This window comes from Ambystoma mexicanum, chromosome 4p (assembly GCF_040938575.1).
Source record: "Ambystoma mexicanum isolate Mex_15411 chromosome 4p, UKY_AmexF1_1, whole genome shotgun sequence".
NCBI lineage: Eukaryota > Metazoa > Chordata > Amphibia > Caudata > Ambystomatidae > Ambystoma > Ambystoma mexicanum.
Window position 1 is genome coordinate 48,885,531 of NC_090927.1, and position 25,835 is coordinate 48,911,365.

At 48.0% G+C, this 25,835-nt stretch overlaps 1 pseudogene; it reads right to left on the reverse strand.

Moving 5' to 3' along the window:
• LOC138452961 (zinc finger protein 107-like) overlaps positions 1-18,772 on the reverse strand; it is a 340,693-nt pseudogene extending 321,921 nt beyond the window's left edge.
• Positions 18,773-25,835: the final 7,063 nt, after the last annotated feature.

A 25,835-nucleotide genomic window follows, 5' to 3' on the forward strand; every position in this document is an offset into this window, starting at 1 on the left:
CTGATTTTTTTTGTTTAAATCTAGGGGTGACCAGACAGAAGGAGTAGACTGTTTTAGTGGGGCGCGATGTAGATTTCTTGACTATTGTCTCCGCCAGGTACTGTGGTGCGGCACTGTTGAGGCATTTGTAAGTTACAGAGGCCTTTTTGAGTAGGATTCTGTCATTGATGGACAGCCAATTATTTTGTCTCCTCAGCTCCGAGATATGCTCTCTATTAGGAATGCTTAGTGCAGTTCCAAGGGCATTGTTTTGTAAGATTTGGATTTTATTCGTAATGTACTTACTGGCACCTGGGTACGGGGCATTACAGTAATCCAGCTTCAAAAATATAAGGGCGTTAGCTAGGATGATGCAGCTTTCTTTGGAGATTTAAGGCGGCAAGCCCTGATTAGCTTACAAGTGTAGGCTGCTGCGGATGCCATAGTATTTATTTATTTATTTATTGCATTTGGTTAAACGCCCAAACCCTCGGGTATCACGGCGTTGGTTACTTACATCAAAGTCATCTTAAGCAGTTACAACATGGCATTTGCATCCATACATATACATACAAGTTAATCAGTTACAGATATCTTATAGGTTTCACGTAGTTACAAGCATCTTAGGTAGATCTTAGGCTTCTTAATCAGTTAACATCAATCATGGGCATCTTAGACATATCTTAGGCTTTTTTACCAGTTTACATTAGTCATGGGCATCTTAGGCATATCTCAGGCTTTTTTACCAGTTTACATTAGTCATGGGTATCTTAGGCATATCTCAGGCTTTTTTTACCAGTTTACATTAGTCATGGGTATCATAGGCATACCTAAGGCTTTTTTACCAGTTTACATTAGTCATGGGTCTCTTGGGCATACATTAGGCTTGTTCTACCAGTTTACATTAGTCATGGGTATCTTAGGCATATCTTAGGCTTTTTTATCAGTTTACATTAGTCATGGGTATCTTGGGCATATCTCAGGCTTTTTCTACCAGTTTACATTAGTCATGGGTCTCTTGGGCATACCTTAGGCTTTTTTACCAGTTTGCATTAGTCATGGGTATCTTAGGCATACCTTAGGCTTTTTTAACAGTTTACATTAGTCATGGGTATCGTGGGCATACCTTAGGCTTTTTTTACCAGTTTACATTAGTCATGGGTATCTTAGGCATATCTTAGGCTTTTTTTACCAGTTTACATTAGTCATGGGTCTCTTGGGCATAACTTAGGCTTTTTTACCAGTTTACATTAGTCATGGGTCTCTTGGGCATACCTTAGGCTTTTTTTACCAGTTTACATTAGTCATGGGCATCTTAGGCATACCTTAGGCTTTTTTACCAGTTTACATTAGTCATGGGTATCTTGGGCATACCTTAGGCTTTTTTACCAGTTTACATTAGTCATGGGCATCTTAGGCATATCTTAGGCTTTTTTACCAGTTTACATTAGTCATGGGCATTTTAGGCATATATTAGGCTTTTTTACCAGTTTACATTAGTCATGGGTATCTTAGGCATACATTAGGCTTTTTTACCAGTTTACATTAGTCATGGGTATCTTAGGCATATCTCAGGCTTTTTTACCAGTTTACATTAGTCATGGGTATTTTAGGCATATCTTAGGCTTTTTTTACCAGTTTACATTAGTCATGGGTATCTTAGGCACACCTTAGGCTTTTTTTTACCAGTTTACATTCGTCATGGGCATCTTAGGCACACCTTAGGCTTTTTTACCAGTTTACATTAGTCATGGGCATCTTAGGCATACCTTAGGCTTTTTTACCAGTTTACATTAGTCATGGGTATCTTGGGCATATCTTAGGCTTTTTTTACCAGTTTACATTAGTCATGGGTATCTTAGGCATATCTTAGGCTTTTTTACCAGTTTACATTAGTCATGGGCATCTTAGGCATATCTTAGGCTTTTTTACCAGTTTACATTAGTCATGGGTCTCTTGGGCATATCTTAGGCTTTTTTACCAGTTTACATTAGTCATGGGTATCTTAGGCATATCTTAGGCTTTTTTACCAGTTTACATTAGTCATGGGCATTTTAGGCATATCTTAGGCTTTTTTACCAGTTTACATTAGTCATGGGTCTCTTGGGCATATCTTAGGCTTTTTTACCAGTTTACATTAGTCATGGGTATCTTGGGCAGTGGCGTGGGTGTGACAGGACAAGTGGGGACCTCAGCATAGGGCGAGGAGAAAAAGTGTTAGGCAGTGGGTAATACAGAGTAAGGTAGGCTATGTTGCACATTTTACTATGGATATTTGTTAAATAGCCAGGTTTTAAGTTCTTTCTTGAACTTAGGGAAGGAGGTTTCGTTGCTGAGGTGGGGGGGGGGTGAGTTCCAGATGCGAGGAACTGTTATGGGGATGAAGGCTAAGGAGGCAGTGTGGACCCCTGAAGGTTTACCCTTGCATCTGGGATCCCCTTTCACATGGTTAGTTGACCCACAAGCATAACATTCATCAAATGCTTTCTGGAATGGGGGCTTCTGCTAATCTCCCTCTGGTTTGGCACCAAATGTTTCACTAGATTGACATGGTTTCCCAAATGGCTTACCCTTTTTATGTTTGTGGCCCTCTTTTGGGTGGTTGGATTTAAAACTCTCTTTGTCATCTTTCTTGTGCTGCTTCCCCTCATCCTTCTTGTGAGTGGCCCCAGAATCCTTGTGAGTGGCCCTGTTGGCAACCCACAAGTCAGCAGCCTTTGCTAGCTTCTTGGGATCAATCTCTTGAGTCAGCCAAGTGCTGTCTCAGCTCAGGAGAGCAAGCATCAAAAATAGATTCCAACAAAAACAGATTTCTTATTCCTTCAAAGGGTATTTACTTTGTAACCTTTAACCCATCCATCTAAGTGTGTGAAACATTCACACGCGCAGGTAGCCCAACGGGTAACATCAGTTTTTTTGAAGGTCCTAAACCTCTTAAGGTACTGGGAAGGAGGTTTCCCAAATCTGGCTATCAAAGCCAGCTTCAGATTCTCATACTCCAATCTTTCAAGTTCCCCCACCTCCATTACAGCATCAGTTGCAACCTGGGGGAGCCTAGTCAAAAGCCAAGGAATCAACTAATTCCCTGCGAGTCCCTGAATCCCATGATTGTATTCAAAAGCACCCAACCAACCCCAAAATAACAAGTTTTTTCATTTTTTATTTTTCATGCTGGGCTGAGTGGGTAACTGCAGGCTGGTGACACGGTTTTTGTGACCCTCCGTGGGCCATAATTGTAAATTTGGTTTCCTGTGCCTCTTTTTTCCCCCATTGCGTGTGTTCCTCCTGACCCCTCTCCCCTTCGGTGGTTTTCCTCGTTGGTCCCCTCCCCCTCCCTCCCGCCTCTCGGCCCTCCCACCACCCTGATTGGCCGCTTTTCTCCTGTTATGAACTAGGTTGCCTCGCAGTTCACCGCGCTCGCCATTTTAATGCTGGGCTGAGCGGGTAACTGCAGGCTGGTGACACGGTTTTTGTGACCCTCTGTGGGCCTTAATTGTAAATTGTTTTTCCTGTGCCTCTTTTTTTCCCATTGCGTGTGTTCCCCCTGCCCCCTCTCCCCTTCTGTGGTCTTGCTCGTTGGTCCCCTCCATATCTTCCCACCTACCGGCCCTCCCACCACCCCGATTGGCATGCCTAGCCGCCCACCCCCTCATTACCGGCGCTACCAGGGCAGCCCCTGCCCGGCAGCCCCACGGCTAAGGGCCCCTAAGGCAAAGGGTGGCTCCCACTGAAGCGGCACCTGTTGGTGTCTGCAGGTGTCCGCAGGGGACGCCAGTCAGTCATCCAGATTAGTCCCACCGGCTGCCCTGCTTACCCCCACCCCCTCCATCTTGCAGACTCTCAACTCAGGTGTGTTTTTCCCTTGTTTATATATTATGCACTGTATAAATATTTAAAAACTGCATTGTGAAACCTAGGCCTTTCTCCCTCTATTAAGGATTTTCAAAATTAGGTGTGTTGTCTTCTCCTGTCTTAAACTGGGCTTTCGATAGCAATTCTATCCTAGTGTTGCCGTCTTGTCCTACTGCTCTATCGGCTTGCCCCTCACTGTCGCGTCTACCTGCCCCTGCGTCCTCTAGTTTCCTCCCCCCCTCTCCCTTCCACCTCTTCCTCTCCCCTCCTTCTCCATGGTGCTCTCTGTCTCTCCTATCTTTTCTAACTGCTTCTCTATTGATTATCCTGCTCTCCTCACTAAATCTGGTAGGAAGAAGTTTAAAAAGGACATTCTGGTCTCGAACCCAGGCCTCCCTATCGCTGACACCTATACCAGTGCCTTCTACAGGCAAACTTTCACCGATATCCTCTTTGTCGTTCCCTCACCAGACCTATGGAGCCTACATATGGTCTCTATGCTCTCTCCTTTCTCTTCTCCCATTAATGGTGGCACCCGGTGGGATGCCCTCCTGGCCTCCTTCCTTTCATCTAAGGTCATCATTAATGTTTACTCGAATAGGACCGTCCTGGTCCAAGGCCCTCAGGCCAACCTTCACCTCTTTGAAAGATGCGTCCTGCGCCTCATCAATTTCCTTTCTTCTCCTGCTGTCCCCTCTCCCCCCTCTGTGGCTTCCGTGCCTCCCCCTGCTGCCTCCTCCTTGGCTACCTTGCCTTCTCCTTCCTTCTCTGCCCCCTCTTGGGCTCCTTCTACACCTCCGCAGGGCGTACCTCTGATCTGTACCCCTCCCCGGAAGTCCTTCAAGGACGGCAACCTTCTCCACATTGCCACTCTTAACTCTCACACAGCTGTCAAACACTCCTCTGACATCTGCCGCCTTCTGGAGGAACTTGACCTCGATGTCCTCAGTCTCACCGAGACATGGTTCACGGCCAGCTTTGTCACGAGCTTTGACACGCTTCTCCCGGACAGCTACAAGATCCTCTCTGTGCCCAGGTCCAACCGCTCCGGAGGGGGTGTGTAGCCCCGATCTTCCCTGAGTGGATTCCTGCCTCTGTCACTCCTACGCAGGCCTACTCCTCTTTTGAATGCCTTGTCTGCAGGCTCTCTCTCTCCCATAGCCATACCCTCACTGTGGCTACTATCTATCGACCACCTGGTCAAATCTCCTCCTTCCTGAGTGGGCGGACCTCTCCTCTTCACTCCTCGCCTCAGCCACTCAACTCCTCCTTGTAGACTTCAACATCCACCTGGATGCCTCCTGTCCCCCATCTCGACTCTATTGCGACCTCTGCGACTCTCCCTCACTCACTATTCTCCCCTCTGACCCGACTCACTCTGCATGGCATACTCTGGATGTTCTGATCTCCTCAGACCTCCCCCTTTCGGTCCCTCTCTCCACTCCTCTTTCCTGGAGTGATCACTTTCTCCTTTCCTCCCATTTCACCCTCCCTAATCCTCAGGGCAAGCCACTTCCATCACTGCCAACAACCTTCTCGGTCATCAGACCCATGAAGCGCGTATAGGTTGAGGCTTTCGCCGCCACCTTCTCTCCCCCCCCCCCATCTCCCTTTGTCTGACTCTCACCCTGACACAGCCCTCTCCACGCTCCACTTCTGCTATATCTGATACTCTCAATATCCTTGCCCCTGCCATGAGAATCCACCTGAAGCCCAAAGCCAAGTGCAACTCCTGGTACGACTCAGAGCTCATCACCCTAAAACGCAAGTGCAGGGTGTCCGAGAGGAAATGGCGTGCTTCATGTACATCCTCTGACAAACTGGCCTGCCGCCTGCTCCAAAGCCAATACCGGCTCTCTGTCACCACCAAGAAGAGAGCTCATATCCAAGCCCACGTCTCTGCAGCATCTAACAACTCAGCCGAACTCTTTAAAATCTGCAAGGAACTGGCCAATCCTGCTGCAGTCTCTACCTCTCCTGTCCCTTCCCAGGCCCTCTGCATGGCACTGGCTTCTCACTTCATCTCTAAAACTCAGGACATCCTGTCCTCCCTCTCCTCCTCCCCCTTCCCTCCCCCTACTCCTTGCTCTTCCTCTTGCCCTTCTGCAGCCACCTCTCCTCCCTCCTTCTCTGCCTTTCCCGTGTTCTCAGCAGACAAGGTTTCTAGACTGATCTATGAAAGTCTCGTCAAAACAGGTTCACCCCTGTTCCTCCAAAACCATCAAGGACCACATTGACCCCCTGGCTGACTTCTGCAACCACTCCTTCGCCACGGGAGTATTCCCTTCCCCCTGAAGCATTCCCTTGTGCACACTCTTCTTAAGAAACCCTCTGCTGACCCCTACTGCCCTGCTAACTATCGCACAATCTCCATCACTCCCTTCCTGGGCACGCTCCTGGAGAAACAGGCCATCTCCCAGCTTAATCTCCACACTGAATCTGTTGGTTGCCTTCATGACAATCAGTCTGGCTTCAGAGCTGCCAGAAGCACGGGAACTGCTCTCCTGAACATCCGTGAAGACCTGCTTTCCAACCTTGACTCCAACACCCACTGCGTCCTCATCTTGCGTGATCTCTCTTCTGCCTTTCACACGGTCAACCATGCCATCCTGATCAACCGCCTCCGTGATATTCTGAGTATCACTGGTCAGGCCCTGGCGTGGCTGACTTCTTTCCTCTCTGACGACCCTCCCAGGTCCAACTTGGGTCCTTCCTCTTCTCTATCTTTTTCTCTACCTGTGGTGTCCCCCAGGGGTCTAACCTCTCTCCCTGGCTGTTCAACCAATACCTGGCACTCCTTGCCCAAAGCATTGCCGCTCTCTGCCCTAACTTTCAGTGCTATGCGGATGACACTCTGCTAATTTTCAGGCTACCTTCGGCCACCTCTTCTCCTGCCCTCATTTCTGACTGCCTGTCTGCTATCCAGGAATGGTGTGTCGCCAGTGACCTCTGTCTTAATGCCAGTAAGACTGAGATTCTCCTCACCGGCACACCCGCTCCCTCCTTTCCTGTAGCTCTCTGGATGGCCTCTTTTGCCCCCTTCCTGCTCCCACCTGCAACCTCGGGTCATCTTCAACTCCACACTCTCCTTCTCTCCTCACATCCCTGACGTCTCTAAGAAGTCACACTACCAGCTGCACCTCTTCAGAGGTATTCTTCCTTTCCTCTCCTTCCCCCAGAAGCTCACTGTCTCCAAAGTTCTGGTTCTCTCTACGCTGGATTACTGCAACAGCCTCTTTCTAAATCTGCCTGCCTCTACTCTCCGCCCCATGCAACTTATCCAGAACAGGACTGTGAGACTTGGCCTTGGCCTCAAGCCCAGGTATCGCATCTCTCCAGGTATGAAATCTCTGCACTGGCTCCCAGAGGCTGCGAGGATTAAGTTCAAAACCCTATGCATTGTCCACAAGGCCTTCTGGGGCACGGGGCCTCAATACCTTTAACTCTCTCTTCCTAAATATCTTCCTTCTCGAGCTCTTCGCTCATCCGCCTCCAACTCCCTCAGGGTCAGTCGCTTCTCCAAGCAACGAGTTGGTGGTAGATCTCTTTCTACAGCTGGGTCCTCCCTCTGGAACAGCCTCCCTGCCTCCCTTAAACTTGAGGAGAACCATCTCCGGTTCCGGAAACACCTCAAAACCTTTCTCTTTGCTTCTGCTTTCTCTCCTCCTCTCTCCTGCTGACCTCCTGGCTGCTACCGGATCGGCACTGGATTACCTGGACACCCTCTGATTCGGCCCAGGTCCCTCCCTCGCCAGTCTCTCACACCTGCACTGCCTGCCTGTCAATCCCCATACTTGGGGACTGTTTCTGAATCTCTACATTCCCCCTACCAGCACTTGACACCCAATGTCTGCACTTACCCTGCACTTGCCACTTGCCGGCCGTTACTTATACTTATTGTTATTATCTATTCCCATATACTGCTCTGTCCCTTGCTCCCGTCCCACGCACTTGCACGATCTGAATGACACCTGGCCTAGTAGGAACGTTGTCTGTCCTTCCTCTATTCCCCCTCCCTTGCCTCGTCGCGCCTTGAAACACTTGTGTATAGGCGCGTTATAAATGCAATATTATATCATACATACTATCTGCTTCTTTGGGCAGGCGAGGCCTCTTGGGACTGGAGGACTCTGGGAGGGAAACATTTTCAAAAGACAATCTTTTCATTTCAAGAGCATGTTGCATTTCCAATTCCCTGAGTTTGATGTCCTGATGTTTGGCTTGAGCTTGCAACCTTTTACATTCCAATTCAAGTCTAATTTTCTCAAGAGACACATATTCTGGACTCAGTGATATGTTTTTGTATTTGTTTATTATTTATATCGCACACCGAACCCTGAGGTAACTGGGTGCTGGAAAAAACTTGGGTGTTACATACAAGGAAAAAATACGAGACAGTAGTAAATAGGGTGACCAATGGTTACAGGTAGGTCGGGCTCATGAGACATAAATATGACATAGCATAAGCACAGGTCCCAGTCGACATAGGTTGAGGCAAAAGGGCCTGCTGAGGCAAAGAGGGGCTCCCCTCCTGGGACCCCTCACTCACCTCTGACTCTTCTAAGACATTAGAGTTAGACTCTGAATTATCATCCTCACTTTCTGGACTAGTAGGAGATCCAGGCCTACTATCCAACCGGTGATGATCTAACAACCTTGTTATTTATTCTATTTCTTTCCTTTAACAGAGAGATTCCTGATCCTACACACTTCTTTCAGTTCTGCCACTGTTAAAATGATCAGGGCTTCCTGTCTGAAGTTATCCATACTTGGCATGTTACAATTGCTATCCTAGTGGAGCTTAGCCTCGTGAAGGTCTTAGTTGAACAAAAAGCAAAGCAAATACTCAAAGTAACAACACTACAATAGATCCTCACTGGCTGCCACCAGTGTTAGGCAAGATTGCGTGCAGTACCCTTTGGGAGACTACAGCTACCTTGACGTATTGGCAATAGAAACCCAACCTTTGGTATAGGTCTGTACTACACAGGTTGGTAGTGTGGCTGAGCAGCCAGGCTTATCTCAAGAGGGGTCAATGTGAGCAGTAGTGAAGTTACAGAGATTCACAATGACAATTATTCAAATAAACTCTTACACTGAAGGTTTCTTGATTAAACAATTATTAATTTAACAGTTAGTTATACAAGCCTTCTTCAGAAGGGAGCAAAACATATAACACTTCAAAATACACTTCAAAACGCACTCTGTTTTTCTAAATTAGTTAATACCCATTGGGGATGGCACACAGACACTTCCTACACCCGCAGGTGACTCAAATAGCTAGGACACTGTGGACATTGATTTATTACAGATACATTTTGAGCAATACTGAGTTTGGTGCAAGGGTTAGTTAGGGGAATAAAACAAAGGTTAACAAATTCTTCATAAAACAGTTAAGTACTTTTTGAACCCTCAAATGCAAAGTAAATTAGCCCTTTCCTGGGGGGAAGTGTAAAGACACAACGTCAGAGGTAAGAAGAGTCTCAGGGAGCCAGAACAGCCAATGTTAGTTGAGCAAAGTCTAGGGGAGCTGAAGATCTTTGCAGGCAAGAACAAGTCTTGCACAATGTTTTTAGAAAGGTTTGTAGAAATAAGATTCAATTGAAGGGCCACGAGCTGAGAGGCAAAGATGCAAGCAACTCTGCAAGGTTTACCAAGACAAGCCTGAACTGAGAACAAGTAAGGCTACACCCCCTGTGAACTTCTGACCAATGATGGCACCCTCCCTCCTGCAGTACTGCGCTACTGTATAAAATACCAAGACCAATGCGGGTACCCTCCCTCCAGCAGGACTGCGCTACTGTATAAAATACCAAGACCAATGCTGGCATCCTCCCTCCACCAGCAGTTCTGCGCTACTGTATAAAATACCAAGACCAATGCTGGCACCCTCCCTCCACCAGCAGTACTGCGCTACTGTATAAAATACCAAGACCAATGCGGGCCCCCTCCTGTTGTAAAACACTTGAGCTAAGCTTCAGCTAGAAACAAACTAAGTAACAAGGAAAGCAGAATACAAAAAGGGGAAATGGCTGGGCCTAGCACCAAAAATAGCAAAATGGGGAGATACGCATAACCAAAAAGTAATGTGCCTGCAATTCAAGATGACGATACACATTTTAACAAAATATGCACCACATTTTGTTAATTTCCTTCTTTTGCAGCACCTAATATTTTCAAAACCCACACACAGTCTAGCAAGCAACATTTCACCCTGAACATGTTCATTTGTAAATACATTGGGGCTTATTAGGAGTACGGCGGTGCAGTAAAAATCGACGGTAACAGAGTGGTAACTCAGTTACCGCTGCATTACCGCTTCGCTGTACTACAAGTTAGGCAGTGGAGTGGAGGCTTCTCCTCCAGCAAAAAGCCGAAGGTAAATCAGCCTCTTAACAACTGAAAAACAGCAAAATCGGTGGAACTACCGCCGGCAGTAATTCCACCGAAATCCCTGCCGCCTACCAATAACCAATAGGGAACATATTAGCAGAGAAATCTCGCCGACATACCTGGATGTATTTTCCTTATTTGCATATTCTTTACACAGGTGAACTGGCCTTGCACAGCACCCTAGTCAAGGATTACCTCAGCCATCTCCGATGTTTCATGGGTGCATCGTTTCTGTTAGAAATGACAATGTTCAATAAGTTAAAGAATAGCCGCCTAGTGAGGCCTTACTGTATATCCATTTGGAGTAACATTGCTCTCAACTTTGGCAAAATGGCATTGCTGCTCAAACATCTTATTGTACATGCTGCAAGCTCCAGCACACAGTGATTTAGTCCCCGCTGAAGACTATACTGCACCACACTCTCCGCCTACCACCACTGACCTTAGCACAGACAACCCCAAATCACCCACTCCACTCAGCTGATCCTTTCCCTGTACTCGGTCTACTTTCCTTTTTTATTGTTGCATTTACGGTTTACAGAAAACCTTACACAACAAAAATATTACAAAACACTAAAACATGTATCTCTCATAACACTTAAAAAACTTAGAACAATAAATAAAAATTCTAAATTCAAATTTCAGGTGCATATCACAACATGGCATCACACAATTTTTAGGTTTTTCTTGGCCAATTCTGTTGTGACAAACTTTAGGACGACATTTAAAGCTAGAATCAGAGAAATGTTAGATCGCCAAATGCATGTACACAAGAGGAGGTTCAAAGACATATTAACCGTTTTTTTTAATCAAAGTAGGATCACACGGTAACCCAATGTCTCAAGGTTACGGTTGAGTCCATGACCCCACAAAGGGCCTCATCACGAGTTTGGCGGTAACCATTAAATCCGGCGGTAGCGCTATTACCGCCGGATTTAAGGGTCCACCAAATCAGGGCTTCGGCGGATTTCTCCCCAGCTCCGAGATGGGGGGGATATCCACCGAAAATTGGTGCTCATACCGCCGGCGGGAAATCCGCCGGCGGTATGAGCGTGAAAATTCCCCATTGAGCCCAATGGGGAACGGGGCATTCCCAAATGGGCTCAGTGGGGAATTCCATTTCTGCCAAACCCGTGATCCGGCGCTAATAGTGCCGGGGGGTTTGGCCGTAGGGCAGATAGCGCCAGCGCTATTAGCAGCGGCATTACCGCCCAACTCGTGATGAGGCCCAAAATCTTGTTATAATTAGTAGAATCACGGATAGACAGCAGTTAGTTTCCTTCCAGTGCTTAATCCTCTTGTAGGTGGGAAATTGATTAAGCCTAAAGCGCATATACATCATGCAAATGGTTGCACAAGGAAAGCGTTGAAGTTATAGTGGTATTCATTCTCTCACATGGGGAAAATGGGAATAATCCCCATAGGTTGAGTAGGAAGCAATACAGTCCACAGTTTCAACCCAATCAGCCCTGAATAAGCTCCTCTTAACGATCCCCTGACGCTGCACAAGATCTTCCTGCGTAACCCCAAGAGACCAATTTTTCGGGGATCCATCAATGTCCTGATGGTTGAAAGCTGTTTCCAGATATATCTGGCCTTCAGAGAAACAAGGCAGAACTTGTGTCTTATAACCGCGTTCGGGATAGCCATGGAGAGACCCAGCACCTCCTTCCATAGCTTTCATTGTATAGTATCAGGAGTAGGACCCATGTCATGGGTAGACAAGTCAAGACAGTACAAGATGATGCGTTCAAATTTAGCCAGATAGTAGCACCTCAGAGGGAGCAAGGAGAATTTACATACTTCGAGCTTCAAAAATCTAAGTTGAACCACTAATTTTTTGACTTATCAAAGAGACTGCTTCTCTAAAGTTCAATGCTAACCCTAGTAGTGAGGTTATAGCCTAGATAGGTGACGGCCTTGATCTGGTCGACGCTTTTTCCGGCCCCATCGCCCAAACGCAAGTCTGAACCTTGAATCCCCTCGAGAAGATCAAGACCTTCGATTTACATGCATTGGGTAGGAGATTATCAGCCACGGTATAGTCGAAGAATAGCTGCATGTTCCTCCTAAGGCCTCGCAGAGTTCTGTCTAACAGGATGCAATCATCCACAAAGCCATCCATTCCAACCTAGTATTACCCAACTTTGCAGGCGCAATAGAGGGACCCTGCCACAGTCTCTCCACATCACACGCATACAAGTTCAATAGAATAGGGACCAATGTACAACCCTGCTTTACCCCAATAAATAAATGCATCTCCTGCGATAGGGACCCTTCCTTAGTTACCCATACATGTATGGTGGTATGTGTATGTAACAATGCAAGGAGCTGAACCAGCTTACAAGCTATGTTTATATCGAGCAGTTTGAGCCAGAGCCTAGACCTAATAACTCCATCAAAAGCACTAGACATGTCCAAAGATGCTATAAAGATGGCTTGAAAAGTTCAAAACCGTAAGGTATGCACACAATATATAAAAGGTTATATATATGTGTAGGCACCTTACTATGGCGTGAGCACATTTCAAGCCATCTTTTATAAACCTGGAAATAATATGTTACATATTTCCAGGTTTATAAAAGGGGAGAGCCCAGGGTCAGCCAGCATGCCCCCACTACCCTGGAAGCTCAGCTCCAGGCTGGTCTCCCCCCAGGCCACATTCTTCGGCCTTAAACATATAAAAAGAAAAAAAACATTACATGTTTACTGGCCTCGAGGGCAGAGCGAGCAAGAGCGTCAGGCTCCAACTTCTAGCATCATATCCATGAAGTGAATTTGCTACAGAGCATGCGCAGATCATCACTGAGACATCATATGTGAGGTGGCTTTGCTACAGAGCATGCGCAGATTCTCGCTTCCGGCATATCTGTTAAGTGGCTTTCCTATAGAGCATGCGCAGTTCTTCGCTTTCAGCATCATCTCCCTGAAGTGTCTTTACTAATGAACGTGCGCAAATCATCGCTACCGGCACCATATCTGTGAAGGGACTTTGCTGAAGAGCATGCGCAGATTGTCACTTCGGCTCCGGTTTACGAATATTCTGTGTATACCTTGGCGCATGCGCAGACCTGTGATTTCTAAAATTTCAGTGGAGTTTCATCATTCTTTGCTGCGCGGTCCCATACATGCCTGCCTAGGTTACAAAATCAAAAACCCTGAATGTTTGCCCCGAATACATGTGCGATTTAAATAAAAACGAACAACTGTGGGGACATCACGTGATCGTGGGCACGTGTTCTCGCGAGATCTCGGCATAACGTGATCTCGCGAGCCCACGCTCTGCGGGAAAACGTTCCCGCCAGTGTTGATGCAGCGGCAGACCAAGCAGGTCATGCCACAGCGCTGCTCCTGATGAGGAGGAAATAAAAGGAGGTTTTGAGCAGCCTCCAGTCACAGCTTCTAGGGCATAAGTCCACAGCCACAGGAGGCTACATGGGGGCCCTAGAAGCTTGCAGCGTGCCATCATTGTGCACACCCTTCCCACAGTGAGTTAACTGGAAACCCATGAAGTTGAACTGAACCGAACTGTGAGTAAATGTTTGTCCCGAGTTAAGGCAGTTTAAGGTCCACCCGTTTGTCTTACAATAAAGACAGTTGGAACCCCTTACAGCATCCGGTCGTCCTTTAAGGCCACAACATAATTGGCGACGAGGATATCAAAATACCCACGGGCCCACCATGCAAGGCGCCACACCGCCCCCTGCCTTTCTCCCTTCACCAGGGACACCAGCAATTCCATGGATGCAGTGGGAGCCCCTTTTCTCCACCTATCTGGAAGCAGTGGGCGGCACGCGGTATGCCCCCGTCAGGAAGAGGGCGATGCTGTTAAATGCATTGGGGGTTGAAGGGCAGCGCATTTTTGCCAGTTTGAAGGCAATACCTGCGGCCGATGATGACGACGACGTCTACAAGGAAGCGACTCGTCGCATTGTGAAGAGGTTCACCAATAAGGAGAACGTTGTACTGCACAGGCTGAGGTTCTACACCCGCAAACAAGAAGGGAGCGAACCCGTGGACAACTACATCACCAGGATGAGGGAGCTGGCTTCTCTTTGCGCCTTTGGCGAAAACGCAGAACAGTCATCTGCGACATGCTCGTCGTTCACACTAACTCTAGGAAAGTGCAGGACAAGTTCATACAAGAAAAGGAGGTCACTCTTGACAAGGCCATCCAAATTGCCAGGACGGAGGAAGAAACCTCCAGCAGACACAAAGAGGCGGGAAGTCACCTGCCCGTGCCTGAACTTGCGGCACTACAATGGAGAGGGCGCAGAGACAAGCAGTCCCGCGACGGCCCCAGAGACAAAGGTCCCAGGCAAAAGGAGGCACCCAAATGCTATAGATGCGCCAGCACCAAGCACATGGCGAATGATCGCGACTGCCCCGCCAGGAATAAGGAGTGCTCTAAGTGCGGACGCATTGGTCACGTGGCTCCGGCATGCACGTGGCGGGAGAAAACTGTTTCCCATGTCAATGGTGACTGCGCTCCAAGCGATGATGACGATCTACAGGACAGACCCATGGTCGTCATGGTCAACGCCCCCCATGCCAGGAGGGAAAAGTCCCACTGCACCATTAAGGTTGACGGAATGGAAACGCGCATCATGGCAGACTCAGGATCTGACCTCACTATCCTCCCCATCAACACATACAAGGAGATGATGGGACAAGCAAAAGTAGAGATCAGAACGACCAGGCAAAAACCGACGGTGTTCGGTGGTGCAATTGTCGACCTTTTGGGCTACATCAAAGCCCGGATCGATTTCAAAGGGAGGTCTACCACCACCAAAGTGTATTTCTCACCCAAAGGCCCAGCCGTGGTGGGATGGGACGATCAACACAAACTCAGCATGAAACTAGATCCGAGCACTCCGGAACAGGTACTCATGGTCTCCTCAGGAGCAGCGCAAAATTTCAAGGAGATGTTCCCTAACCTGTTTTCCGAGAACCCAGGGAAGGTGAGAAACTTTGTCCACAAGATTCGCCTGAAACCCAACGCGATCCCGGTGAAACACAAAGTCAGGGCAGTACCTGCCACAGCGAGACCCGCATTGGATGCCCACCTTCGGAAGATGGTCGAAGAAGGAACCATCGAGACCGTGGAATCCTCAGAGTGGCTGAGTCCAGTAGTTTTGGTCAAAAAGAAATCCAGCAACGACCTCAGGATCTGCATCGACCTAAGAAGCCTCAATCTAGAGGTAATCACGGATAGCTTTCCACTCCCCAGCATCAACGAAATCGTCCTCATGATGAAAGAGGCGGCAATCTTCTCTAAGCTGGACATGCGTGATGCCTATCACCAGATTCCCCTGCACAAATCCTCTCGCCCTCTTACAGCATTCATCACTCCTTTCGGCACCTTCCAATATACCCGCATGCCATTTGGGTTGTCGTCGGCAGCATCCGCATTTCAGAGGATGATGAACTCCTTACTTAAAGGACTCACGAATGTTTCCTTCTTTCAAGATGATATCCTTGTGTATGCCAGAGACAACGAGACCCATGACAAGGCACTCAGGACAGTCTTTAGCAGGCTTCAAGAGGAGCGCATTCACCTACGCCATGAAAAATGCGTCTTCGGAGTGCACAAGGTAGAATACCTTGGGTACTGCATCTCAAGTGACGGCGTCAGTCCCAAGAAGAACCTCATGCAGGCCATAACAGAAGCCCCGGCTCCGATGTCCAAAGAGGAGTTACGCTCATTCCTGGGCCTAGCGGAGTACTATGCCAAATTCGTCCCTAGATTCTCCGAGACCACGTCTCCCATGAGGGAGCTTCTGAAGAAGGGGGCAGCCTACTCTTGGGGCCCGGAACAGAGCGAAGCTTTCTGTGAAATCAAAAAGAGAATTCTACACGCGCCGTGCCTGAAACCATACAACCCTGAATGGGACACCTGCATTACCACAGACGCCAGCGCGTATGGCCTGGGGGCCACCTTGACCCAGAAGAAGGGAGACACTGAGAATATTGTGGTATTTGAATCCAAAGCGCTGTCATCATCGGAGAAGAATTACTCCACGGTTGCGAAAGAAATGTTGGCATGCGCATGGGCCGTCGACTACTTCAGATCGTACGTATGGGGGACGAGATTCAAGCTGATCACTGACCACAAACCCCTCATTCACATGTTGAGCCCGGGCGGCACCAAGACTGCCACCCCGAGGCTGGCCAGGATCGCTGCAAAGCTTCAAGAATATACATACGAGATAGCCCACATTGCGGGTTGGAAAAACGCACAAGCGGACTGCATGTCCAGACTCCTGAACCAAAGCGCCCCCAGTACCACATTCTTGGAAGATGAGTGTGTCGTAGCCTCCATCAGTGACTTAAGGAACGGCAAGTACATGGACCTGAGTGAGCGCCACTGGCAGGAGGAGTTCGAACAGGACGATGCCCTACGGCACGTTAGTACCTGGTTTCGCGAAGGATGGCCCAACGAGAGAGCGATCCCCGAAGGCCTTCGTCCCTACTGGAAAGTGAACGAGGAAATCACCACCATGAACGGTCTCATCCTCAGAGGCGATCAAATCATCCCGCCCAGCGGAATCCGCAAGGTGATACTGTGCAGAGCACACTCAGGCCACCTGGGATGCAACATGAACAGACGCAGGATACGCGACACCTACTGGTGGCCAGGCATGGACCAGGACATAAGACAAATGGTCGAAAGGTGCCATGAGTGCACCAACAGTGACAAGCGCCTAGCCGTGAGGCAAGACCCCATGCTGCCCACCGAAGTCCCCAAAGGGGTGTGGCGAAAACTAGGTTTGGATTTCATTGGGCCCCTGGACAACATGCCCCCAGAACACAAATACGGGATAGTCATGATCGACTACTTCTCCAAATGGGTGGAAGCTGACTTCACCTCAGACATCACCACAAGCACAGTCATTGAAGCACTCACCGCCGTATTCCAGCGGGAAGGTCTACCAGAAGAACTTGTCACAGACAACGGAGTCCAGCTAGTCTCCCGAGAAATGGAGAAATTTCTCAAGCTCAACAACATTCGACAGCGGAGAGCAAGCCTATACCACCCACAGGCCAATGGCCTGGTGGAGCAGGCAAACCGCTTCATCAAAGGGGCGCTACAACTGGCTCATGCCTCGGGCCTAGACCCGTACAAGACAGTCAAGGAAGCTGTAGCAGCCCACCGCCTCACCCCCAATGCCGTCACAGGTGTTTCGCCATTCCATCTGCTGAGGGGGAGAAGGACAGCATCCTCACTGGTACCACCCTAGCTCCATCAAGTGAGGGCTGACGAAGACGTGGACATGGATGACGTAGCGTTTCGCATGCAGCGCAACAAAGAAGCCATGAAGACCCAAGGGGACTTGCGTCGAGCCGCTCGACACACAGCAGTTAACAGAGGTGAGCTGGTGAAAATACGCCTTCCCCACAAAGACACTTCGACTGGTTCCAAATACAGCAGTCCCATAGAAGTCATGGAGAGAGGGTCAAACCACATTTGCACCAGCGACGGAAGGAAATGGAATCTAGAGAGAGTGGCTATGTACCGTAGGTAGGAAGACAGGGAACAACCACACTGGGATACCGGAGAAGATCAAGACCGCCAGGGGACATTCGAAAACCCTCGCCTCTCAGAAAGAGATGCCTTGGAGCCACACCATGGCAACGAGTTCTCAAGCCCCAACTCTCCAACTACACCCAGGGAGGCACAGCGAAGAACAAGACAAGGAGAACTCGAATCACCCGCACCTCCTCAAGAGTACTCCAGCAATCCTGCCCCAGATACAGATCTAAGCAGACCTCAGAGAGAGAGAAGGAAGCCCAGCAAGTTTGCGGACTTTGTCATGGAATGACCATCCATCCTTTTCCCAGCAAAGGAGGTGTGTGGGGACATCACGTGATCACGGGAGCGTGTTCTCGCGAGATCTCGGCATAACGTGATCTCGCGAGCCCACGCTCCGCGGGAAAACGTTCCCGCCAGTGTTGATGCAGCGGCAGACCAAGCAGGTCATGCCACAGCGCTGCTCCTGATAAGGAGGCAATAACAGGAGGTTTTGAGCAGCCTCCAGTCACAGCTTCTATGGCATAAGTCCACACCCACAGGAGGCTACATGGGGGCCCTAGAAGCGTGCAGCGTGCCATCATTGTGCACACCCTTCCCACAGTGAGTTAACTGGGAAGCCATGAAGTTGAACTGAACCGAACTGTGAGTAAATGTTTGTCCCGAGTTAAGGCAGTTTAAGGTCCACCGTTTGTTTGTCTTACAATAAAGACATTGGAACCCCTTAAAGCATCCTGTCGTCCTTTAAGGCCACAACAGCAACATTATATACACCCAGTATTCGAATAATCTAGGTTTATAAAAGGGGAGCCCAGGATCAGCCAGCATGCCGCCACCGCCCTAGAAGCTCAGCCCCAGGCCGTCTCCCCCAGCTCACATTCTTCGGCTTTAAACATGTTATTAATAATTTTTAAAAAACATTGCACGTTTACCGGCCTTGAGGACAGAGCACAAAAAAGCATCCAGCTCCAACAGGGTTACTTCGGACTCTGAGCATGCGCAGATCATCGTTTCCGTCACTATCTGTGACATGACTTTGCTACAGAGCATGTGCAGATCATCGCTTCCGGCTCCATATCTGTGACGTGCCTTTGCTACAGAACATGCGCAAATCATTACTGTCGGCACCATATCTGTGAAGTGGCTTTGCTATACAGCATGCGCAGATCATCACTGCGGGCACGATATCTGTCAAGTGGCTTTGCTACAGAGCACGCGCAGATCGTCGCCTCGGATCCGGCTCACGGATATAGTGGTCATACCTTGGCGCATGCGCAGACCAGCGATTTGTACAATTCCAGTTGAGTCTCGCCTTTCTTAGCCACGCGGTCCCATACAAGGCTAATCAAAAACCCTGAGATGTTTTCCCTGAATATATATGCGAATTAAATAAAAACAAAGCAACATTATATACAGCCAGTATTCGAATAATCTAACATTAAGAGCGTGGCTAGTGGACACATCTCTCGGCATGGGAGGGACACTCTACACGCACACGTGCACATTTTAGCAAAGTTAATGTCTCTCCTCATCCCGTGGCCGAGTCCTGCAAACGCGGTTGAAGTGGTTAGGGGAAAACAACCATGACTTCAATAGGTTTTAGACAGTCTATACATGGTAACTGTATATTAGTTACAGCTGTGATTAATGAATTGTATTTGTCATAAGGTGTCCAGACATATACACACCCTATCTTATTGCTATCAAATCAGAACAGCTTTATACATTCAGCATCTGTGTGGGGTAAAAGTCCCCCTCTAGACCCTCCCAGTAATACAAATTAATAATGAGCTGCAATTTCATTTCAATTGCAATAATAGCAATATTAATAGACAGGATGCCTGCTCCCACAACACGGCCGGGAGGGCTTCTGAATTCACGTTTTTTTGTTCTGTAACATTTCTTAAGTGCAGCAGAACCACAAGGATTATTGTTTAGTATGGAAATTGCAAGTGCAGCCGTGCCTTTAAGCCCAGGCAGAGTATGCAGATCAAAAGGGCACAGCACTTACCCATGTCATTGTCCCCTGAAAGATCTTATAGACTTGATGAGTTATCTTCCCTCGTGTGCCTCTGCATATTAAAACACACACAGGCTCTCCTCCTGCCTTTCCACATATGCCGCTGTGGCAAAGTGACAAAGTTCACTGGCTGTGCCCGCCACAGAGACGCAGCAACTCTCTGCCAGCCTCTGGGAAAACCCGGAGACTCCACGCTCTTCCCTGGAGACCCGGAGAAGAGCATCAAAACCCGGGGTTAGGCAGGTATGTGCGGTCCACGGGTATTAAACACAAACAGACCTTTGTACGATCGTTTTGTCCGCATTTGTGAACGCGTACATCTGTGGTGCATTTCCTTAAAAGTTTATAAGAGTGCCTCTAAAAGGTCATTTGTCCACCTATTTTCTAACCTTTCCAAACAGGGTCGTCTCTTGCCACGTACACATCTTTTTATGACCTATAAACGGAACGAAATGGAAAGTAGTGGAACTATGTTCACCCCTACCTCCCCTTTTTGTCCACAGTCCAAACCACCCCTCTGCTCCCCACTGACCGATACTCAGCCCCCAATTCAAACCCCCTACCTGGGTCCTCCCTTTTCTCCACTCTACCCCACACTTGTGTTCTACAACAGTCCTATCATGACTGATAAAAACACAATGAAAGAAAATACATTTAAATGACCACCATGAGTTTGTCATTGCACATCATGCAGCTTTAAGCAGCACCCACCTTCCAATCACACAGCTTTTGCACCTCGTAAGGGACATGCCCAGGACTATAGCCACCCCACTTTTAAAAGTACAGGCACTGTCTGCAGCAAAGAGATCAGTGCCGAACTGAACTTTGTGGCGGCTTGGCAATGGGCGTTATGTTCCAAGCAGTCTATACAAATAAACAAAAGCAGTCCAGCAACTCCGATGTGACACTGCAGAGTTATCAGCAGCGCCCCACTGTGAATACCCAGTAATGAGACGTGAAAAACAAAGGTGCTCTCCCTACGCCCTGGAATAGTGTTCTGGAATGATGTCAGGTTTCCTCAAAAAGTAAGTGAACGTTGTACCCTTTAGTTCCCACCCACTTTGGCCTCTGACCATAAATAACTAGTGTTTCTTCTCTAGACAAGGCACATTTCTGAATTTCCTCGGCTATTTACATACATGCCAACATGTTGCAGCACCTGGGAGGGAATGTCTCTAGGAGAAATATTTTCCCAATTGTTTGCATTGGGGTTCGAATTATTTTAGGAGGGAAGCAGTAAAAAAAAAAAAAAACTAAAAAAAAAGAATCAGAAGTCTATCGCCTAAATCAGGAGGGTTGACCTATATGCATTGTAAGAGTGTAGACGTAGGACTCAGACACAGTGGGCTCATGTTGACTGGCATACACGTTTATTGGAAGTAAAAGGGTTCGGGTTGGGGAAACTCTGACCTTTCCCTAAAGCTAAGAGGGGTTTGCCTACCTATCTCAACCAAACCCAAAGAAACTGTCAGGATGTCTTTGTCTGAAGTAAATAGTCCCCTGTCACAAGTCCAAAGCCTATTTCCATCCCTCACACTTTTGACTGAACTATAATGAACAAAGGGTCTTCTTAACTCAGAAGAATAGGTTGTAGATCAAATCAAAGTAGGGGAAGGGTTATTCTGGATGAATGTCTCCCCTTTTGGTCCTGTTCCTCTTTTTAAGAGAGCTCCAAATGACAACAGTTCCAAACCCAAAGTTCTTAAATGTAAGACAAAGTCCATAAAGTTCTTAGATATTTCTCTGTAACACAAACTTTGCAACAACCAGGTGCAATGATTCCCTTGCCCTGGTTCCTTCTCTTGACAATCCTCTGTTTTTTGTAATACAAATGTAGTGGCCTGAAAGGAACACTGGACACAGGTTGGTTGCGTAGCAAGCTTTATCGCCCTGATTAGTATATTATTGTACATGTACAGATGTATACAGCATAAATAGAGTCTCTGCGATAACCACTGCAGTGGGAATATGTCTCCGTTAATGTCTGTGCATGCAGCCAGGCTGGCAACCACTGCTGTTGGACTCACAGCAGTACAGTTATGCCTGCAGTAAGTTTCTCTAGGAATGCTGGCACAGTAGCACTACCAGGCAGGGGTGAGCCTGGTGGTAGTGTGTACACATCAGACTGAGGGCCTGGAAGCATAAAGAGGAGCGTAGGGAGTGTCCTTCTGTTTCCTGGTCCGCTGCGAGTCTGGTGGGATTACGAGAGCTGCGCGAAGTCTCGCAGGATCTCGCGAGCATGGTTCCTCACATATCACCTTTGTCGAGCAGCTTGGTTCTATTCCATGGCAAAGTCTCTGGTATTTGATTGGTCTTCTCTTCTCTCACTGGGGTTGACTCTCACAGGGTGAGGATTTTGGTGGCACGGATTTGAACTCCGGTGTTGTTTTTAGGCCCTGTGACCATGGCGTCCTTTCTCTGTGCAATTCTCCTACTTGTGTGAGGTCCTTTATGTGGCCACTGTTGCGACCTTCATACTCCATGTTCTCTGTCTCTATTATCACAGTGCCCTCGCATGGATCCTGAAAATCCCTTGGACACTCTGTTCCTGTGGATACACTCTTCTCAGGAGGATTTCTTTTGAACATGGCCACTCTATTCAAGCTCCATATTTTGCTATCACTGGTGTAAATGTGGTTGGTGCCTCTTTGAGCAACCTCTATAGGCTGGCTGCACTTGGAACCTGTTACCATGTTTTTGTGGGGTAGATTTATCTTTACTACTTTGCCCACCTCAACTTCTGTCCGATGTACCGCTCTGCACATGTCGCTCTGTGCTTTCATTTGCTCCTTGATTTTCTGGTTTCTCCAAACCACATCTCTCAGGTTGATGGTCTCATCCTGCCTCACCTTGTGTAGCCATGGCGGTACTAGCTTGGACGCAGCCCTCCTCACCCTCAGCATTTGGAAAGGTGACACTCTTGGGACTGCGTTGGGAGTCAGGCGGTGAACAGCTACGGTTTTGTGAATATCCATTCCTGCTGCCCCGGCTAGTTGGAAGGCACCTTTTATGAATCTATTTGCACGCTCTACTAATCCATTTGCTTGTGGGTGGTAGAGGCTGGCTCGAAACTGTCCAATGTTGTGTCTCTTCAGAAATCGTTCCATTGCCTGCAAAAATCAATTGGACGCCATTATTTGTGACTATTTCCTTGGTTAATCCTTCTTTCTGGAACACAGAAGTTAACACTTCAATCACAGTGGTCATCGTGATGTTTGTTAGGAATTCTACATCAACCCGTCTGGACAAATAGTTTCAGTGGTCGAAGTGGCTGGGAGAGGTGCTCCTCTACTTCTTTTAATTAAGTTATACTGTTCCAATACTTTTATTTTAAAAAGAAACCGTTCCGGAATGATTTTGTTTTAAAATAAAAATGTAGGAAGAAGTTGAAACTTGCACTTACCGTGCTGTGCACTGAACGTTCCCCTAAACAGCAGGTATATGTGTTTTGGAGTTTGTGTTGTGCGTGGGATGGGGGGTGTTGATGGGGTTTGTGTGGAGTGTTGCAGGCCATTAGGTAACATAGTTCCACTACATCTTTTTGTACACTTCCACCACTGAATAGTCTACTAAGACTACTCCGTACTTGTGGTCCGGTAACATATTGGCCAATGGACCAATGAAATCCAGACCGAATTTTTGTGCCACACTCTGGGGGGTATCTCAGTGGGGATAATGGGTGCTGGTCTCACCTTGAGCCTTTTGTTGCTGTTAGCATGCTCGTGGCACCTCTCAATCATGATCCTCATATATTGATCCATGTGTGGCCACCAATGCGCTTCCCGCACCCTCCGTCTGGTCATGTTGCCGCTGAGGTGTCCTGCGTGTGCCCTGCATAATATCATTTAGCGCATTCCTTTGGGCAGTATTATTTGATCTCCTCTCATTACAGGACTGTCCAGTTCGAATACTTATTCATTGTCTTTCCAATACGGGCGCTGACCTTCCGGAACTGCCCTCTCATTGCGTCAGCCATTGTGAGCCCAATTTGCCACTTTGCTCAAGGACTCGTCTTTTTCTAGTTCTTCCTTCCAGTGGGCTTTGCTCATCTCCAGGAATTCTTAGCTTTTAAATCCTTGACTGATGCCACTACACATTCGTTCTGCAGGAACATGGAGCTTGAGGTCCTGCGGTCTATCAGCCTTCACATGCAGTCTGCCTCGGCATTCTTCCAAACCGCTATATATAAACCGCTATATATAGAATCTCATATGTGTATTCTTGCAGCTTTGCTGCTATTCGAGCCAGCCTTGGCATGGAAGTCTTGGTGCCTCCTGGGCTCATGTGAATGAACGGTTTGTGGTCGGTGACCAGTCTGAACTTGGTACCCCATACATACATCCTAAAGTATTCTGCTGCCCAGGCGCATGCCAGCATCTCTTTCTCGACAGTTGAGTAGTTCTTCTCTGAGTCAGAAAGTGCTTTGGACGCGAATGCTACTATATGCTCTGTGTCACCTTTTCTTTGTGTGAGCGTGGCTCCTAGCCCATAGGTGCTTGAACCTGTGGTGATATATGTGTCCCACATCGGATTGAACGGTTTGAGGCATGGGGCGTGGAAAAATCCTTTCCTTGACTTCGTCAAAAGCGGTTGTTTGGGATTGGCCCCAGTCATACTCCGCACACTTCTTCAGAAGCTCCCTCAGGTGGGGGGGTAGTTGTCTCGGAGAGCCTCGGTACGAATTTTGCATAATGCTCTGCAAGTCTGAGGAATGATCGCAGTTCATCTTTCGACATCGGAGTAGGGGCTCTTACAATAGCCTGTAGGAGATCCTTCTTTGGGCTTTCTCCTTCTTTCGATATTTGGTACCCGAGGTACTCAACATCTTGGGATCTCAGTATTCATATTTTGTATCTCAACTGAATCCTTGCCTCTTGGGGTTTACTCAACAGCGTCCTCAGTGCTTTATACAGGTTTCTCCATCTTCGGCATAAATGAGGATGTCATCTTGGATGTATGACACATTTCCAATTCCACGTAAGAGGGAATCCATCATCCCCTGGAAAGCCGAGCCAGATGAGGACAGACCAAATGGCATACATGTAATTTGGGTCGTACGAAAAGACGTGATGAAGACTGTAAGCGGACAAGATTCTTTATGTAGACTGATCTGGTGATACGCATTGCACATGTCCAGCTTCGAGAAGACGGTGGCCTCTTTCATCATGAGAATAAGTTTGTTAATCCTGGGTAGCGGGTAGCTGTCCATTATTACCTCCATATTGACACTGCGTAGGTCGATGCATACCCTTATATAATTGGTCTGACGCTTTTTTTTTATAAGGACCACTGGGCTCAGCCATTATGAGGATTCTACTATTTCGATGGTGCCCTCCTTGATCATTTTAGACGGTTGAGACTCCACGGCATGTCTTGCTGTTGCTGGAACAGGTCTCACCTTGTGCTTGACAGGAACAGTATTGGGGTTGAGCTGGATTCTGTGGACATAGGGGGTCATTACGACCTGGGCGGTAGCCATGGAGCTATTAGCTCCATGGCTGCCTCCCATACCGTGCCCGTGTCCGGTGTGGTGCAATGGGGACTTACCGGTCTAGTCCGACCCTGGCGGGACCAGTATATTCCCATTGCACCAACCATTCCCCATTCCCATTGGAGCCCTCATAGGGCTCAATGGGAATAGGGAAGTCGCTATTTAAGGGCCTGCTAATGGCAGGCCCGTAATTAGCAGCCTGGTCCCCTAACGGGACCCGTAAGGGACGTGTGGTCCGATCACGCGTCCCTTGCGGTTCCCGTTAGGGGACCTCAGAATCAGGCGGTAGGGGATTACCGGCACCAGTCTCCTTACCGGTGCCCGGTATCCCCTTCCGCCCGACTCGTAATGACCCCATAGTCCTTTATTCTTCCCGGTTTTTCTGAAAATAATTCAGGGAATTCCTCACGTAGGCATGACGCTCCTCTTGCTGCAACCAACAATACTTGCTCGTCAGTGCAGGGGTCCAGGCGGATGCTCAATTTGTGGTAATCGTCCCACCCAAACACTGCGTTGCCTTCTTCCGAGAAATATACTTTAGACACAGTTTCTCCGCCCTTAAATTCAAA